Genomic DNA, 19,237 nt, shown 5'->3' with positions numbered 1-19,237 from the left:
TCTCCGATAAATATGGCAACCATAAAAATGGTGTTTGCGCAGGCGGACGATGCTGGCACACCTTTTTTATGGAAGGGGGAGCTTGGGAAATACCCCAGGCGTGATATCAGCCATATGGGAACTCGTAGACAGGTCATGAGTCCCCTCGTTCTGTAGCTAAATTCATAACTGTCACAATGAGAGCATTGGCGTCCGCCTACGACGCTCCCAGGCAAAGTTATGGCCCATATTCCATGTTGTGAATTTGTCCATAACTCCAGCCAGGGGTGGAGCAGTGCTCCCTGTGAGGTCACTAAGGTAGGAGGGGACCTGGATCTGCCCAGGTTGATAACCCTACTTCGGCCATTTTCCAGGGTTCTTCTCGCTGGGGGCACGTGTAGGAAACATCTGTGGGAGTTCCTGGAAACCTGGTCTACAGCGCCCCCCTGTGGCCAGACGCAACAAGGTAACTGATTGAACTGTGTATGCCTGTTTGTAACCCATGCTTTATCTGTAACTGTACTCTGACATAACTGTATATTCTGTAGATTCCCTATTGTATATATTGCAGTTTCTAGTGTGCTTTAGGCGATTAAATTATATAATTAATCTTGGGCTGTTCTGTTATCTCGATCTTGAATCCCACGTCTGTGTGTTCGGCTAATAGTTACCGTAAATCGGTTGGTGGCAGCGAGTTGTGCCAAGGATTATTGTGGGGAGGCCAGTGAGATTCGGGGAGAGTTTATATATTCCGCCCGCGGAGGTCGGGGGAATATATACCCTTCTCTCGCCGGGGGCCCTTCAATAATCGGCATAAGTAGTATAACGGCCTCCTTGCTTATGGTCGGGCAATTCCATAATTGGCCTGACTATAAGAGGGGCGCTAGAGAGCGCGTCACGTGCTCTGTCTGTCGGTCGGGAGGTATAAAGGAGGGGGACGCCCCCTTGCTACCCCCCGATTGTGACGTACTGGTAGCCAGCGCGGGGGATTTCTGAGTGACCCCCCGGTGGTTTGTGACATATTGGTGGCATAGCGGTGGGATCGAGATAATAGTGTGTGTGAGTGTGAGACCCATACTCCCAGACACTAAAGACTGCCTGCAGCAGCTGTGGCTGCTGGGGTCTTCAGACTAGCTCAACACTAGAGTGTCAGAGTGCAGATACTGTAAGGTGTGTGGAGGCATCAGGTGTCAGTTCTGTGTCAGTCTGCAAGAATGGCTGAGAGCACCAGGAGCAAAGCCAAAGGAATGGCCGATGCTCAGGCCAGAGACGATGAGGAGGTTGTCCACGAGTCCTCCAGGAGCTCGACGCCAGAAAACAGCTCTGCAGAGGACATTGCACAACCGGGCACTGCTGGACAAGATGAGGAGCAGCTCGCCCAAGGGTCCTCAACGAGCCAGACGCCAGCCCTCCGCTCTGCAATGGACAGTGAAGCACCAGGCTCCGCAGCGGGCCGCAGATCACCACGTGCCATTCCACCGAGCCTGGGAGGCTCGGATAGCCTTCTTCAAATGGCTATGGCCCTACGCCAGGCTGGAGACCGGGAGGGCTACAAGGAACTCATGGCCGAGCGTGAGCGGCAAGCAGCGCGTGAAGAGCGCCAGGCAGAGCGTAACTACCAGCTGCAGCTAGCTCAGCTCCGGCCCTCATCAGCCACCCGTGACCTTCCAGACACCAAACTTCCAAAGGTCCGTGTTGAGGACTTCCCAGTGCTGGAGAAGGATGGAGACTTGGACTCTTTCTTGACTGCTTTTGAACGGACTTGCTTGCAGCATCATCTGAACAAGGACCAGTGGGCCAAATACCTGACCCCCCGTTTAAGGGGTAAGGCCCTGGATATCCTTGGGGACTTGCCTGCTGAGGCGGATCAGGGCTACGACACCATCAAGCGGGCCCTGATCCAACAGTACAACCTCACCCCGGAGTCCTACCGCAAGAAGTTCCGGACGCTGCAGAAGGGACCAAAGGACTCCTGGGCTGACCACCGGCGGGCACTTGCCCGAGCTGCCGACCACTGGACCCAAGGCCTGCAGCTTTCCACCGGACCGGAGATCCTGGACTTGTTCATCACGGAGCAACTCTTGTGGAACTGCCCTGAGGATCTCCGCCAGTTCATCCGAGACCAGAAGCCAAAGGGATCCACGGCTACAGCTGCCCTGGCAGATGACTACACCAACAATCGGGCTCCTGAAGCCAGGAGAGCAGCCACCAGCAGCACCTGGAGAGGGGGTAAGATGAACTCTGCGACTGCCCCACCTGCCCCTAGACTGCAGGGGGTGTCCCCCTCAACTCCCCTCTCCAGGCCCGTGGCAGAACCAAGACGGTGCCACCAGTGCAACCTACCTGGACACTTCAAGGCCATGTGCCCTCAGCGTCCCAAGGTCCCGGCTCCGTCCCCGTCCCAAGGGCCGCCCAAGGTGTATTGTGTGGGTGGGGGTGGTGGTAGGTCCCTGGACAGCTTCCAACCTGTCACCGTTGGCCAGTCTGTGACCATAGGACTGCGAGACAGCGCCTCGGAGGTGACTCTGGTGCGGCCTGAGATGGTGTCCCCCCAAGACTTGATCCCTGGAAAAACCCTCGCTGTCTCCGGGATTGGAGGCATTGACCCGGCGCTGCCTGTTGCTGACATTTATGTGGACTGGGGCGCAGGGCGAGGGGTGAGGGAGGTGGGGGTAACTGATCGGATCCCTGCAAACGTGCTACTTGGGACAGATTTGGGGCAAATAACCTCCCAGTTTGGCCCCGCCCCAAAGGCTGAACCTTCAGCCAGTGCTGACGTGCCTCCGGACAATGTTAATGTGTTATCTATGAATGATGTAAGGGAGGAGGGAGTGAACTCTGATATTTCTGCTTGCACAGACACCATAGACACACACGCAGCTGCAGCTGTGACAGGGGAGGGGGTCAGAGAAAGGTGTGACAATGCCTCTACAAGTAACCAGCCTGTGAGCTGGGATCTGCTGCCCTCTGCAGGGATAAGCAGAGAGCAGGGTGCTGCAGGGGGAGGACCAGTGTGTGGGGTGGGGGCTACCACAGCAAATGTGGGGTCCCCAGAGATTTCACAGCGGGGTTCTGTTGCTGCAGGGGGGGAACAGGCAGGTGAGATTGGGGCCGGTCCAGGAGCGGAAGTGCTCCCAGGTAAGATCTCGGTGCAGGGTTCCCCCACAACCGGGGTGTCAGGAAGCCAGGTAGGTCTGCCTGAACCGGCGACTTGGTCAGGAACGGAGGAGGAGCAGGCACGACCCACGGTCGCAGCGGCTGTGGCCGCTGTCACCCGCAGTGGGAGTGCTGGAAGCCAAGGGGCCTCCCGGAGGTCCGATAGCTCTTCCCCTTCTGACCAAGTGGCAGCCGAGTCAGGTGGAGGCCAGGACACAGGTCCCGGGGTACTGACCGAAGATGTGACAGTCTCGTCGATTCTGGCCACATCTGGTCAGGGGTTTCAGGCAGCGTTAGAAGCTGACGACAGCCTGAAAGCTCTAAAGGAGCAGGCGGCACAGCCTCCCTCGGACTCGGACCCGGAGCGAGTGGTCTGGGACCAAGGACGGCTGTACCGGGCCACGGTCCAGCAGGGTTCACCGGAGGCGTGGCCCAGGGACCGACAGTTGGTGGTACCCTATCCGTTCCGGACGGAGTTGTTGCGGATCGCACATGAGATTCCGATGGCCGGACACCTAGGGATCGCTAAGACCAAGGCCAGGTTAAACCAGCATTTCTACTGGCCAAAAATGGGGGCCGATGTGGCTGCCTACTGCCGTTCGTGTGAAACCTGTCAGAGAGTGGGGAAGGCGGGGCCACACCCCAAAGCCCCACTAGTATCTCTGCCAATCATCGATGAGCCTTTCAGGAGGGTGGCTGTGGATCTGGTCGGCCCGCTGGCCATCCCCAGCAGCTCCGGGAAACGCTTCATACTGACGGTAGTTGACTATGCCACCCGGTACCCAGAAGCAGTGGCCTTGTCGTCCATTCGGGCTGACAAGGTGGCCACCGCATTGCTGGAGATTTTCTCCCGAGTGGGTTTTCCCCAGGAAATGCTCACTGACCGGGGGACCCAATTCATGTCCCAGCTGATGGAGGCCCTCTGTAAGCAAGTCCAGGTGCGACATCTGGTGGCCAGCCCGTACCATCCACAGACTAATGGCCTGTGCGAGCGGTTCAATGGCACCTTAAAGCAGATGCTTAAGATGTTGGTCGACTCCCATGGGCGTGACTGGGAGCGGTATCTCCCACACCTGTTATTTGCTTACCGGGAGGTTCCACAGGCCTCAACAGGATTCTCACCGTTTGAGCTCCTGTACGGGCGACGTGTGCGGGGCCCCCTGGCTCTGGTGAAAGAGGCTTGGGAAGGGGATTTGGCCACCCCTGGAGTGTCGGTTATCGAGTATGTCATGCGCTTCCGGGACAAAATGCAGGCCTTGACGCAACTGGTACACGACAATATGGCTCAAGCCCAGGCCGATCAGAAGCGTTGGTACGACCAGAACGCTTGTGAGAGGACCTACCAAGTGGGTCAAGAGGTGTGGGTACTGGTCCCCGTACCACAGGACAAGCTTCAGGCAGCCTGGGAAGGCCCATACCTCGTGTACCAGCAGCTCAACCCTGTGACGTACCTGGTCACCCTGGACCCTGCCCGTGGAAGGCGGAAGCCCTTCCATGTGAACATGATGAAGGCACATCATGAGCGGGAGGCATGTGCACTCCCTGTGTGCAACCTGCCCGAGGAGGGAGAAGCGGAAACCCTCTTGGATATGCTAGCCCAGGTTAGGGCAGGCGGATCCATTGAGGATGTGGAGGTTGGCCACCAGCTCTTGGAGGACCAACGGTCCCAGCTGTGGGCCACCCTACACCCCTTCCGGGGGTTGTTTACCAACCAGCCCGGAAGGACTGACTTGGCTGTCCATCACGTGGACACTGGGGATCATCCCCCGATCCGGCGTTCAGCATATCGGGTCTCCCTGGAGGTGCAGCAACACATGCGCCAGGAGATTGACGAGATGCTGGAGCTGGGGGTGATCCAGGCATCCAACAGCGCTTGGGCCTCGCCTGTAGTCCTCGTCCCTAAGAAGGACCGAACCACTCGGTTCTGCGTGGACTACAGGGGGCTCAATGCTGTCACGGTCGCCGATGCGTACCCAATGCCACGCATCGATGACCTGCTCGATCAGTTGGCCGGGGCTCAGTACCTGACCATCATGGACCTGAGCCGGGGATATTGGCAGATCCCCCTGACTCGCAAGGCCAGGGAACGCTCTGCCTTTATTACCCCATTTGGACTGTACGAGTCCACGGTGATGCCATTCGGGATGAGGAATGCCCCTGCCACTTTCCAGCGGATGGTCAACACCCTGCTCAAGGGACTTGAAGGGTACGCGGCCGCGTACCTGGATGACATTGCCGTCTTCAGTCCCACCTGGGAGGACCACCTAGAGCATCTAGCACAGGTGCTCAGGCGGATCCACCGGGCAGGTTTGACCATCAAGCCGGGAAAGTGTCAGCTGGCCATGAGCGAGGTCCAGTACCTCGGTCACCGGGTAGGTGGGGGAACGCTGAAGCCCGAGCCTGAGAAAGTGGAGGCCATCGCATCCTGGCCCACCCCCAGGACCAAGAAGCAGGTGATGTCCTTCTTGGGGACCGCTGGGTACTATAGGAGGTTTGTTCCATGCTATAGTAGCCTGGCAAAGCCCTTGACGGACCTCACCAAGAAGAAGCTGCCCTCTGCAGTCGATTGGACAGTGGACTGCGAGACAGCCTTCCGGGCCCTAAAGGACGCCCTGTCCAGCCCGCCCGTGCTACAGGCAGCCGACTTCACGCGGCCGTTTGTAGTACAGACCGACGCCAGTGACTTCGGCCTCGGTGCGGTGCTCAGCCAGGTGGACTCTGCGAGCCAAGAGCACCCAGTCTTGTACCTGAGCAGGAAGCTGTTACCAAGGGAAGTGGCCTATTCTACAATGGAGAAGGAGTGCCTGGCCATAGTGTGGGCCCTGCAGCGTCTGCAACCCTATCTATACGGGCGCCACTTCATCGTGGAGACGGACCACAATCCCCTCAGCTGGTTGCACACCGTCTCTGGGACGAATGGGCGATTGTTGCGATGGAGCCTTGCGCTCCAGCAATACGACTTCACCATTCGCCACAAAAGGGGCCGTGACCACGGTAACGCAGACGGGCTGTCCCGACAAGGAGAGGTCGCGGACGGGCGCACGGGGGAACACCGGAGTGTGCTGCCCCCTAGCGCCCTCAAAAGGGGGGAGGTGTGAGGTAAATCCTGGGATATGAAGAGGAATTATGACTAGAAGTCATAATTGCTCTCATCACTCCCTGGCAGTGCCCCCCTCCCTCCTTGTTCCCAAATGTCCAGCATCTGTGAAGGTGTCACATCCCACTTACACCTCCAACAGCCATCTCCTCTGATATGGAGATGAGATGATGTGCGGACAATGGACACAGGATGGCTCCCTGCCGTCACCCTGTAACAAGAGTTGTATCTCATTAGCAAGGCTTGGAAGTAGCCAGACAGAACGACTCCAGTAAAAAATGGTTCATATCTCGCAAGCCATATCTCCGATAAATATGGCAACCATAAAAATGGTGTTTGCGCAGGCGGACGATGCTGGCACACCTTTTTTATGGAAGGGGGAGCTTGGGAAATACCCCAGGCGTGATATCAGCCATATGGGAACTCGTAGACAGGTCATGAGTCCCCTCGTTCTGTAGCTAAATTCATAACTGTCACAATGAGAGCATTGGCGTCCGCCTACGACGCTCCCAGGCAAAGTTATGGCCATATTCCATGTTGTGAATTTGTCCATAACTCCAGCCAGGGGTGGAGCAGTGCTCCCTGTGAGGTCACTAAGGTAGGAGGGGACCTGGATCTGCCCAGGTTGATAACCCTACTTCGGCCATTTTCCAGGGTTCTTCTCGCTGGGGGCACGTGTAGGAAACATCTGTGGGAGTTCCTGGAAACCTGGTCTACAGCGCCCCCCTGTGGCCAGACGCAACAAGGTAACTGATTGAACTGTGTATGCCTGTTTGTAACCCATGCTTTATCTGTAACTGTACTCTGACATATGTATATTCTGTAGATTCCCTATTGTATATATTGCAGTTTCTAGTGTGCTTTAGGCGATTAAATTATATAATTAATCTTGGGCTGTTCTGTTATCTCGATCTTGAATCCCACGTCTGTGTGTTCGGCTAATAGTTACCGTAAATCGGTTGGTGGCAGCGAGTTGTGCCAAGGATTATTGTGGGGAGGCCAGTGAGATTCGGGGAGAGTTTATATATTCCGCCCGCGGAGGTCGGGGGAATATATACCCTTCTCTCGCCGGGGGCCCTTCAATAATCGGCATAAGTAGTATAGCGGCCTCCTTGCTTATGGTCGGGCAATTCCATAATTGGCCTGACTATAAGAGGGGCGCTAGAGAGCGCGTCACGTGCTCTGTCTGTCGGTCGGGAGGTATAAAGGAGGGGGACGCCCCCTTGCTACCCCCCGATTGTGACGTACTGGTAGCCAGCGCGGGGGATTTCTGAGTGACCCCCCGGTGGTTTGTGACATATATACTCTCGGCTTATTTACCCTTTCGTTTCATGCTTTCCCCCGTGTCGCACTCTCGGCTTATTTGCCCTTTCATGCTTTCCCCCGTGTCGCACTCTCGGCTTATTTGCCCTTTCCTTTCATGCTTTCCCCCGTGTCGCACTCTCGGCTTATTTGCCCTTTCCTTTCATGCTTTCCCCCGTGTCGCACTCTCGGCTTATTTGCCCTTTCATGCTTTCCCCCGTGTCGCACTCTCGGCTTATTTGCCCTTTCCTTTCATGCTTTCCCCCGTGTCGCACTCTCGGATTATTTACCCTTTCCTGTCATGCTTTCCCCCGTGTCGCACTCTCGGATTATTTACCCTTTCCTTTCATGCTTTCCCCCGTGTCGCACTCTCGGATTATTTACCCTTTCCTTTCATGCTTTCCCCCGTGTCGCACTCTCGGCTTATTTGCCCTTTCATGCTTTCCCCCGTGTCGCACTCTCGGCTTATTTACCCTTTCCTTTCATGCTTTCCCCCGTGTCGCACTCTCGGATTATTTACCCTTTCCTGTCATGCTTTCCCCCGTGTCGCACTCTTGCCTTATTTGCCCTTTCCTTTCATCTTTTCCCCCCGTGTCGCTCTCTCGGCTGCAGGCTTCTCTGTCGTTGCTTTCTTCGTGGCTGCGGTTTAGGATATAATCTAATTTCTACAATTTCCTGGAGAGAATTTTCATTTCCTGGAAATGTTTGCAGCTTTATAAGATTTCTCTTAGTAAATGACTCTGTAGCATAAAGGATTCCAGCGTGATGCCACGACCTCTCCCTGCTGAGTAACATGGCGTCCGGCCAATCTGGCAGCGCAGTAAACACTGCAAAAATGTCATCATTTAATGACTTTCAACACAATCTGATATACACGGCGGGAGGACAGATTCAGGCTATTTATCTCCCCAGCAGCGCGGCCTGTTATGTAAAGTGCCCCCTCTGCGTCTCTACAGGATACAGGACAATGCTTCTCTTCCAGGCCGCCCTAATATTAATGTCTCCAGAAAGCTCCACCGCCAGAAAGCAGAGCTCCGCTGCGCAGCATCTCTGTGCGTGTAGTGTCCGTATAACACTACTGACTGACAGTCTCCTGCTGATCTACCGACTCCAGTTACATCATCAACTATACCCATCAAATCCAGAGCTGCACTCACTATTCTGCTGTTACATCGTAAACTATATATATACCCATCAAATCCAGAGCTCCACTCACTAGTCTGCTAATACATCATAAAATATATACCCATCAAATCCAGAGCTGCACTCACTATTCTGCTGTTACATTGTAAACTATATACCCATCAAATCCAGAGCTGCACTCACTATTCTGCTGTTACATCGTAAACTATATACCCATCAAATCCAGAGCTGCACTCACTATTCTGCTGTTACATCGTAAACTATATACCCATCAAATCCAGAGCTGCACTCACTATTCTGCTGTTACATCGTAAACTATATATATACCCATCAAATCCAGAGCTCCACTCACTAGTCTGCTAATACATCATAAAATATATACCCATCAAATCCAGAGCTGCACTCACTATTCTGCTGTTACATCGTAAACTATATACCCATCAAATCCAGAGCTGCATTCACTATTCTGCTGTTACATCATAAATTATATACCCATCAAATCTAGAGCTGCACTCACTAGTCTGCTGTTACATTGTGTTTTATCCTCGGTCACCTCCAGAGCTGCAGTCACTATTCTGCTGTTACATCGTGTCTTATCCTCCTGTCACCTGCAGAGCTGCGATCACTATTCTCCTGTTACATTGTGTCTTATCTGCCGGTCACCTCCAGAGCTGCACTCACTATTCTGCTGTTACATCGTGTCCTATTCTCCGGTCACCTCCAGAGCTGCACTCACTATTCTGCTGTTATATCGTGTCTTATCCTCCGGTCTCCTCCAGAGCTGCACTCACTATTCTTCTGTTACATCGTGTCCTATTCTCCGGTCACCTCCAGAGCTGCACTCACTATTCTGCTGTTACATCGTGTCCTATTCTCTGGTCACCTCCAGAGCTGCAGTCACTATTCTGCTGTTACATCATGTGTGTCTTATCCTCTGGTCACCTCCAGAGCTGCAGTCACTATTCTGCTGTTACATCGTGTCCTATTCTCTGGTCACCTCCAGAGCTGCAGTCACTATTTTGCTGTTCTATCGTGTCTTATCCTCTGGTCACCTCCAGAGCTGCAGTCACTATTCTGCTGTTACATCGTGTCCTATTCTCTGGTCACCTCCAGAGCTGCAGTCACTATTCTGCTGTTCTATCGTGTCTTATCCTCTGGTCTCCTCCAGAGCTGCAGTCACTATTCTGCTGTTACATCGTGTCCTATTCTCTGGTCACCTCCAGAGCTGCAGTCACTATTCTGCTGTTCTATCGTGTCTTATCCTCTGGTCACCTCCAGAGCTGCAGTCACTATTCTGCTGTTACATCGTGTCCTATTCTCTGGTCACCTCCAGAGCTGCAGTCACTATTTTGCTGTTCTATCGTGTCTTATCCTCTGGTCACCTCCAGAGCTGCAGTCACTATTCTGCTGTTCTATCGTGTCTTATCCTCTGGTCTCCTCCAGAGCTGCACTCACTATTCTGCTGTTATATTGTGTCTTATCCTCTGGTCTCCTCCAGAGCTGCAGTCACTATTCTGCTGTTACATCATGTCTTATTTTCTGGTCACATACTGAACTATATGCAGCTTGTAAGGTTGAGATAAATATGTTCAGTAAAGCTTCCATCATCATCACCATTCTCTCCCCATATAGTGACTCTGGAGAGGGTGTAATGACTTGATGTGGTCACTTGGGGGAGCTACACTATACATACAAGGGACAGAACAATTTGTGTCAATCTTTGCAGTGGTCAGTTATTCCTTCTATCCCCAATTTTTTCCCGGAGCGGAGTCTGAGCCGGTAACAGTCCGTGCACCCCTCCTGCAGCGGGGAGAGCAGGTGACACCGCGGGGAGCAGGTGACACAGCGGGGCTGGTGCAGGGAAGCTGCTCTAACAGCTATAGGAATCAGTTATTGGCTATATACTGTGAGATCATCAATACTCAGCATTATACAAACCCCACACAACACTGCATCCATTACTACATGGGCAGCGGCCATGATACCCCAGGAAATATCCCTAATTCCAGGGGTGTGAGCTGTTAACCCCTCACAGTCCAGCGCCGCACATTCTGAGGTTTGATCTTTACAGAGTGATGGCAGATAACAGGTTGTTTCTTCCCTCCTGCGTCTCAGCAGGTGTTTGTTGCTCTATGAATAAAAGCTGCATTACCACAAAGTGATGGTAAAGCCGAAACAAACTTCAAAATGCAAGAATACGGAATAACATTACTGCCCCCTGGTGGTCACTCCTGACACTACAGGATTGCACCCTAATTTCTGCAGGACTATTATCCATGAGCAGAGGATCTGAAGACTAGGAAACTACCGAATGCTAAAAAGTGGACTGATCCCCCGCCCTACATGTACAACAGTCATAAGACACCGGTCACCTGCCGAAAACCATTAAACTATTCCCACTGTGTTCCAATAGTGAAGACCTGGGAGTGCGTGTATATTATAAAATTACAGTGCCTTGCGAAAGTATTCGTTCCCCCCCCCTGAACTTTTCAACCTTTTCCCACATTTTAGGCTTCAAATATAATGATAAAAATGTTAATGTTCTGGTGAAGAATCAACAACAAGTGGACACATTATAAAAAATAAATAACTGAAAATTGTGGCGTGCAATATTATTCATCCCCTGTAAGTGAATACTTTGTAGGGCCCCCTTTTGCTGCGATTACAGTTGCAGTCTCTTGGGGTATGTGTCTATCAGTTTTGCACATGGAGAGGCTGAAATTCTCGCCCATTCTTCCTTTGTAAATAGCTGGAGCTGAGTGAGGTTGGATGGAGGTGTTTGTGAACAGCAGTTTTCAGCTCTTTCCACAGATTCTCGATTGGGTTCAGGTCTGGACTGTGACTTGGCCATTCTAACACCTGGATACGGTTATTTGTGAACCATTCCATTGTAGATTTTGCTTTATGTTTGGGGTCATTGTCTTGTTGGAAGACAAATTTCCGTCCCAGTCTCAGGTCTTTTGCAGACTCCAACAGGTTTTCTTCAAGAATGGTCCTGTATTTGGCTCCATCCATCTTCCCATCAATTTTAACCATCTTCCCTGTCCCTGCTGAAAAAATGCAGGCCCAAACAAAGATGCTGCCACTACCATGTATGACAGTGGGGATGGTGTGATCAGGGTGATGAGCTGTGTTGCTTTTATCGTTTGGCATTGTGCCCATATAGTTTGATTTTGGTTTCATCTGAGCAGAGCCCCTTCTTCCACATGTTTGGTGTCTCCGGTGGCTTGTGGAAACTGTAAACAACACTTTTTATGGATATCTTTGAGAAATGGCTTTCTTCTTGCCACTCTTCCATAAAGGCCAGATTTGTGCAGTGCACGACTGAAGGCTGCTTTACATGGTACGACCGATTGTGCAATTTCACAATCGTACCTGCCCCCGTCCTTTTTGCGTCACGGGTAAATCGCTGCCCGTGTCGCACAAAGTTTGTAACCCCCGTCATACGTACTTACCTCTCGTCCGACCTCGCTGTGGGCGGCGAACGTCCACTTCCTGGAGTGGGAGGGACGTTCGGCATCACAGCGACGTCACACGGCCGCCGGCCAATGGAAGCGGAGGGGCGGAGATGAGCGGGACGTAAACATCCCGCCCACCTCCTTCCTTCACATAGCCGGCGGCGGCCGCGTGACGCAGGTGAGCTGCTGTTCATCGTTCCCGGGGTGTCACACGGAGCGGCGTGTGCTACCCCGGAAACGATGAACAACTAAATTAAACGATATTATGGAACCTAGCGAGCAGTACCCGACTCACGATTTGTGAGCGATACTGCGTCGCTAGGAGGTGTCACACAGGCCGGCATCGCAACCGATGCCGGATGTGCGTCACAAAAACTGTGACCCCGACGATCTATCGCACGATAGATTGTCTGGTGTAAAGCAGCCTTGATTGTTGTCCTATGGACCGACTCTCCCACCTCAGCTGTAGATCTCTGCAGATCATCCAGAGGGATCATGGGCCTCTTGGCTGCATCTCTGATCAGTCTTCTCCTTGTGTGAGATGACAGTTTGGATGGACGGCCGGGTCTTGGTAGATTTGCAGGGGTATGATCCTCCTTCCATTTCAATATGATCGCTTGCACAGTGCTCCTTGTGATGTTTAAAGTTTTGGAAATCTTTTTGTAACCAAATCCGGCTTTAACCTTCTCCATAACAGTATCATGGTCCTGACTGTTGTGTTCCTTGGTCTTCATGATGCTCTCTGCGCTTTACACAGAACATGAGACTATCACAGAGCAGGGGCATTATACGGAGACTTGATTACACACAGGGGCTTATATTTATCATCATCAGTCATTTAGGACAACATTGCATCATTCACAGATCCTCAATCAACTTCTGGAGGGAGTTTGCTGCACTGAAAGTAAAGGGGATGAATAATATTGCACACCCCAATTTTCAGTTATTTATTTCTTATAATAGTGTAAAATAAGCAATAAATTTCCTTCATCTTCACAATTGTGTCACTTGTTGTTGATTCTGCACCAGAACATTAACATTTTTATCTTTATGTTTGAAGCCTGAAATGTGGGAAAAGGGTGAAAAATTGAAGGGATCTGAATACTTTTGCAAGCCACTGTATGTATGTGTGTACTCTGCTAATGTGCCATGCGCTTCATGTGCACCCTGAGACCTGGAGCCCCCAGAAGCAGACCCATGCCCAGCCACAGCTGGTAGCCAGAATTGTGGCATCTTAGCTGTTACATTTGGAGGTGCCTACATCCCCGTGAACCCAGAGACCACTGATTGTCCTATGTGATTGCTGGGCCTGAGTGTGAACATTTAGTGCTGGAAGCCGGAGCAGCTCGTTCTTAGTGGGGAGGGTAAGGGTATGTCCACGTGACAAAAAACGACCAGTGTTTCAGATGAGAACCGCTTACAAACATTTTTATATTTTGAAGCATTTCATTATAACTTTTTAGGTTTGTTTTTTTTACTTTAGCCTTTTTTAGCTTTTTTTTAGGTTTTTTTAGTTGGGCTGAAGGAGAATTTTTCATTGTTTGTTTTTTTTTAAATATATGAAGCGAGTAATAAAATGCCAGCGTGTTGTCACTGGTTTGAGGTGAAAAGGCTTAAAAAAAAATTACCCTGGCGTTTTCCAAGCATTTTTTTTAACTTTCCTATTGAAGGGCTTCATAGCAGAAAGCCCCTGAAGAATCGCCCACTCGCTTTTTTAACTGCTTTCTTTTTTGGAAACCTGAAACAATAAAAAAAAAATATGCTCAAAAGTCAGAACGAGAGCGTACGAACAGCAAAGTTGTTTTGCAATAGAAATGAGTAGGAGTAAGAGTCTTTCAAGCATTTTCAGAGAACTTTTTGAGGCGTTCTTTGGAGTGGACCTGCTCACCGAGCGACTGAAAAAACATCATGTGAACATAAAAAAAGTGGTGGGTGGAAACCGGAATAGATGACAAGGACTCTGTAAAGATGGTGCACGGCGGGCACCTGGTGTACTTTTGGTGGTGAGGTCTAGCAGGACCTGCAGAAGACATGACCTGATGGATGGAGTCGGTGACACTTCATTGCTCTGGTGTGGTCAGTAGTAGGGGCAGATTGTGGACCTCAGTGCATTCTGCGTAGTAGAGGTCCATTCCGAGGAGTCTGCTGGGGGCTGCCAGAAATTCTACCCCTGGAGTAAAACCAAGAGAGCCTGGAGTGTGTGACGGTTTAACCCTGCAGAAGACGCTATAACAAAGGCTAAGGGGTGCGAGTCAGATGCCAGGATGAAGAGGTTTGTGTCAAGGGCATAAGCAGTAGTCTCAATGACTGTAAAACCCCAACCAGCATGTTAAAAGCCACAGTAACGGGAGTTGGGGTCAAGATTGGCCTTTAGGCAACTGATACAGAGCCGCCGCCTTGGACCTGTAGTCTAGGACTGTAAGGAGTTCCTTCCTTGTCCAGCGTTCACCCAACTAATGATCAGCGCTGTCAGCCTGGCATCCTAATGTCTGCAAAGCTCTGCAATATGAAGGAGCCATACAAGCAGTAAAATAAATAAATCCTGCATCTGCCACACTTGGCGTATCAGGGTGAAGCTGATAGGATAGGTCATCAATGTCTGATCAATCGGGGTTCAGCACCCCTGCCAATCAGCTGTTCTCGGTGGCGGTAGTAGGAGGCCAGAAATGCTCAGTCCCGGAATTGCCCTGTCTTCTGATAGCGGCCAGGTGCTGCACATCCACCTCCCATTCATATCTATAGGAGCAGATGTGCTGTACCCGGCCGCTGGCATCAAGAACAGCTGATTGGCGGGGGTTCTGGGTGTCAGACCCTGGCCGATCAGACACTGATCACCTATCCTGAGGGTCAGATAAAAGTGTTAAAGAAGGTGACAACCTCTTTAATATAGTCTATCTTAGGCTAGCGCCACACATCCATGCCTCCGGTACGTGTTTGGCATTTTTTACACGTACCGGAGACACGGAGACACGTACAGCAATGCCACCCTATGGTAGCAGGCACACACACGTAAAACCACACGGAACGTGTGTCCGTGTGCGTTTGTACGTGTGTGCGATTTTCAAAGCGCTGACATGTCCGTTTTTTCACCGGCAGCACGGGTGTCACACGGCCCGCACCCGTACCACACGGGTGTAGTGTGGATGCGGTCCCGTGTGACACGCGCCGGAGAAAACACACATGTCAGTGAAAAAAAACAAAACATTAACTCACCTTCTCCAGCCCTGCTGTCTCTGCCGCTGCTGCCTCTTGCTGCCGACCGCCGCTCATTAATCTCATAGAATATTCACTTCACTGCCTGGCAGCAGCAGCAGCGGGGAGACGGGAGGGCTGGAGACCGAGGATCAGCACCACGGACAGCAGCGCGGACATCAGGAAGGACCAGGTGAGTATAATAATTACCGGTTCTACGTGTGCTATCGCGGATAGCACACGTAGAACACACGTGTCACGCACGTACCAGAGACACGTACTTACCTGCACGCAACACGCAGGGAAAATACGTGTCTCTCGGCACGTGCGTGAATTTCACGTGAGTGTGGCAGAAGGGGATTTTTCTTGTTCTCCGGGTCAATCTCTGTTTGTATGTAATATTTTGTCAAGAGGAGCAATAAAAGGAAAGTGGACAATCCAAACATTGTATATGCCTCTCTGTGGCCCCTCTGATCCCCGCTAGACGCCTATGTACAATGTAAATAAGATATAAGGATGGAGACATTTAATATAATGAGAGAAAAGTCAATTTCTTACTTTATAGCAGAGAACCCTTCCACACATTGCGGCTCCATCAATCTTCTCTTTCTTTTATACTTTTCTGGTTTCTACCTAGAAATGAGAGTTTCTTGCACTTTGCAGCTAATTTGTGGCCATCCATTTGGCGGTGCAGACAATGTGCTGATGTCGTCCTCTTTTTCCACCGTTAATCATCAGAAGATGTCGCTGTAATGGCTTCTAAGAGCAATTATGGATGAACCACTGCTATAATGATGTTAATGAGGAAGCAGGGACTGCGTGGAGAAGCAAGGACCCCCCACCACTGTTGGCTTTACGATCTGACAACATTAGTAGAACACAAACTCCGATAACACAGCACAACAATGTTTTTGCTACTGAGGGTAAAACATGTGTTCTTTACTAATTTGAACATGCTGATTCCAAATATGAACTCAGAATTTGCACAGCACGTCCAGATTTTGAGTTATACTTAGAAAAGGCCATACGCCTATTGCACATTCGGTTGGAATGAAAGAGACCTATGCTTCTATGCAGATCATTCTGAAATTGATTAAATATTCAGAACATCAATGGAACATTTGTGCTGACCTCAAAGTTGTTGCACTAGTCCTTGGTTTGCAGTTAGGTTACACTAAGCATATGTGCTTTCTGTGCCTATGGAACAGTCGAGATGACAACAACCATTATAAAATTAAACGGTGGCCCAATAGAGATGAACATAAGATTGGTAAGCACAATGTTCAACATGAATCACTTGTCGATCCACTTAAAGTTTATCTTCCACCTCTTCACATTAAACTAGGACTAATGAAAAATTTTGTAGTAGCAATGGATTGTCAAGGGAATGGATTTAAGTATCTGAAGGAAAAGTTTAGTGCATTGAAAACTGAGGCCAAACTCAAAGCAGGAATCTTTATTGGTCCTGAAATCCACCAACTAATCCATGATGAAATCTTCAAGAAAGAACTCACCCCACTTGAACTAACTGCATGGGATGCATTTATAGTAGTAGTTCAAAACTTCCTTGGAAACGAAAGAGCAGAAAACTATGCTGAACTAATAGACAATATGCTTCAAGCATACGAAATGCATGGTGCCCGAATGTCATTGAAAATGCATTTCCTACATTCACATCTTGACTTCTTTCCTCCAAATATGGGTAATGTCAGTGAAGAACATGGTGAGAGATTCCACCAGGACATTTCTACTATGGAAAAAAGATACCCAGGTCGCTTTAACCCCAACATGATGGGCGATTACTGCTGGTTTTTGCAACGGGCCACTAGGACCACTCACAAGCGCAAAAGCAAGTGCCTGAAGCACTTTTAAAAGTACTCTGCTGAGTTCAAGGCGATTTCTTAAGCTACTATAAGTGATTTTTAAGTTTTTTGGTTTATTTACCTATACTTCTTTTTCAATAAAAATGATAATACATGTTGTGAAACTGTGGGACATAACGATTCTGTATCTTTATTAATTGCTTATTTTAATTTTCACAAAAATTGGAATAACTTAATATCCTGACGTGCTACAAAAAAACTGACTTCAGATTTGGATTCAGCGCATTCGATTTAGTATAGGGCACATGGTTTTTGCCAAGTAGCAGACAAAAAGTGTTTATTTGTTGTGCTGTGTAATTCATCCACTGAATGTCCTAAATTCCAGATTCTGCGCTGGCTGTGATTTTTGCTGCATCTCCCCAAGTCGCTATCTATAGTATGGGACCGCCATGGGGTCATTGTGGACAGTTTACGAGACAAGGCAGTGTACACTCGGTGTACAGAAGATCTAATGCTGCAGAGATTGAGCAGTGCCAAGAGGCCGACAGCTAATAGCAACTGGCACAAATAAGTATCAATGAAGATGCCGGACCCTACATTAGATGGTACTGGTCTGTCCCAGTAGAACATGTCCCATCACCTGGTAGTTTTCTATCAGAACCATTGAGTTATTGAATATCCCATCATGGTACCAGGAGATGACATCACAAATCTCAGTTAAGTGAAGGTTTCAGTATACCCGTAGGTAAAGCCTTATATGTTCTGCCAGTCACGAAGACCATGAGGGATGACACTTGGAGTCATCTATGTTAGGATAGAAGGCCTATAGGGAAGTATTGGCACCCAAAGTTCTAAAGGTTCCTATCTGGCTTCTGAGGATCGACAGTGCCTGACCGATTTTTTGTGATTTCTCCATATTAATAAATGTTTTCATACAATGAGGAAATTTTTATAGAAATTTCAAAAAAAGATACATTTTTGGGGGGAGGCACCAGCTATGGGAAAACCAGCTCAAGTTGGTCTGGTTTACTTTTTCCAAGAGAAAGGATAAATCTCAAATCTTTACTATTTCTGCTGCATTTGCGGAAAGCGGAGGTGAACCATCCAAGGCATTACTTTCTGCAAGAGATAAGAAGTGAGTGTAAAAATTTTCCAGAGGGTAGGGTCCCCAGATATCTGATGTTGTGGCCCAGTACCGGGAAGGGCCATAGATATCTTATGATGTGACCCAATATCAACAGAAGCCCCACATATCTGATGATGTGGCCCACTACCGGGATGGGCCCCAAGTATCTGATGTGGCCCAATATCGGGAGAAGCCCCAGATATCTGGTTTTGTGGCTCAGTATCAGGAGGAGCCCCAGATATCTGATGATGTGGCCTAGTATCAGGAGGGTCCCCAGATATCTGATGTTGTGGCCCAGTACCGGGAAGGGCCCTGGATATCTTATGATGTGACCCAATATCGAGAGAAGCCCCAGATATCTGATGATGTGGCCCAGTATTGGAAGGGTCCCCAGATATCTGATTATGTGGCCTAGTATCGGGAGGGTCCCCAGATATCTGGTTATGTGTCTCAGTATCAGGAGGAGCCCCAGATATCTGATGATGTGGCCTAGTATCGGGAGGGTCCCCAGATATCTGATGGTATGGCCCAGTATCAGGAGGGGCCTCAGATATCTGATGATGTGGCCCAGTATCGGGAGGGTCCCCAGATATCTGATGATGTGGCCTAATATCGGGAGGAGCCCCAGATATCTGATGATGTGGCCTAATATAGGGAGGAGCCCCAGATATCTGATGATGTCGCCCAGTATTGGGAGGGGCCCCAGATATCTGATGATGTGGCCCAGTATTGCGAGGGGCCCCAGATATCTGATGATGTGGCCCAGTATCGGGAGGGTCCCCAGATATCTGGTTATGTGGCTCAGTATCAGGAGGGGCCCCAGATATCTGATGATGTGGCCTAGTATCGGGAGGAGCCCCAGATATCTGATGATGTGGCTCAGTATCAGGAGGAGCCCCAGATATCTGATGATGTGGTTCAGTATCAGGAGGAGCCCCAGATATCTGATGATGTGGCCTAG

Source organism: Anomaloglossus baeobatrachus, chromosome 12 (genome assembly GCF_048569485.1).
Source record: "Anomaloglossus baeobatrachus isolate aAnoBae1 chromosome 12, aAnoBae1.hap1, whole genome shotgun sequence".
NCBI classification, from domain to species: domain Eukaryota; kingdom Metazoa; phylum Chordata; class Amphibia; order Anura; family Aromobatidae; genus Anomaloglossus; species Anomaloglossus baeobatrachus.
The sequence above is the reverse complement of the archived record's forward strand: the minus strand, read 5'-3'. Positions refer to the sequence as shown.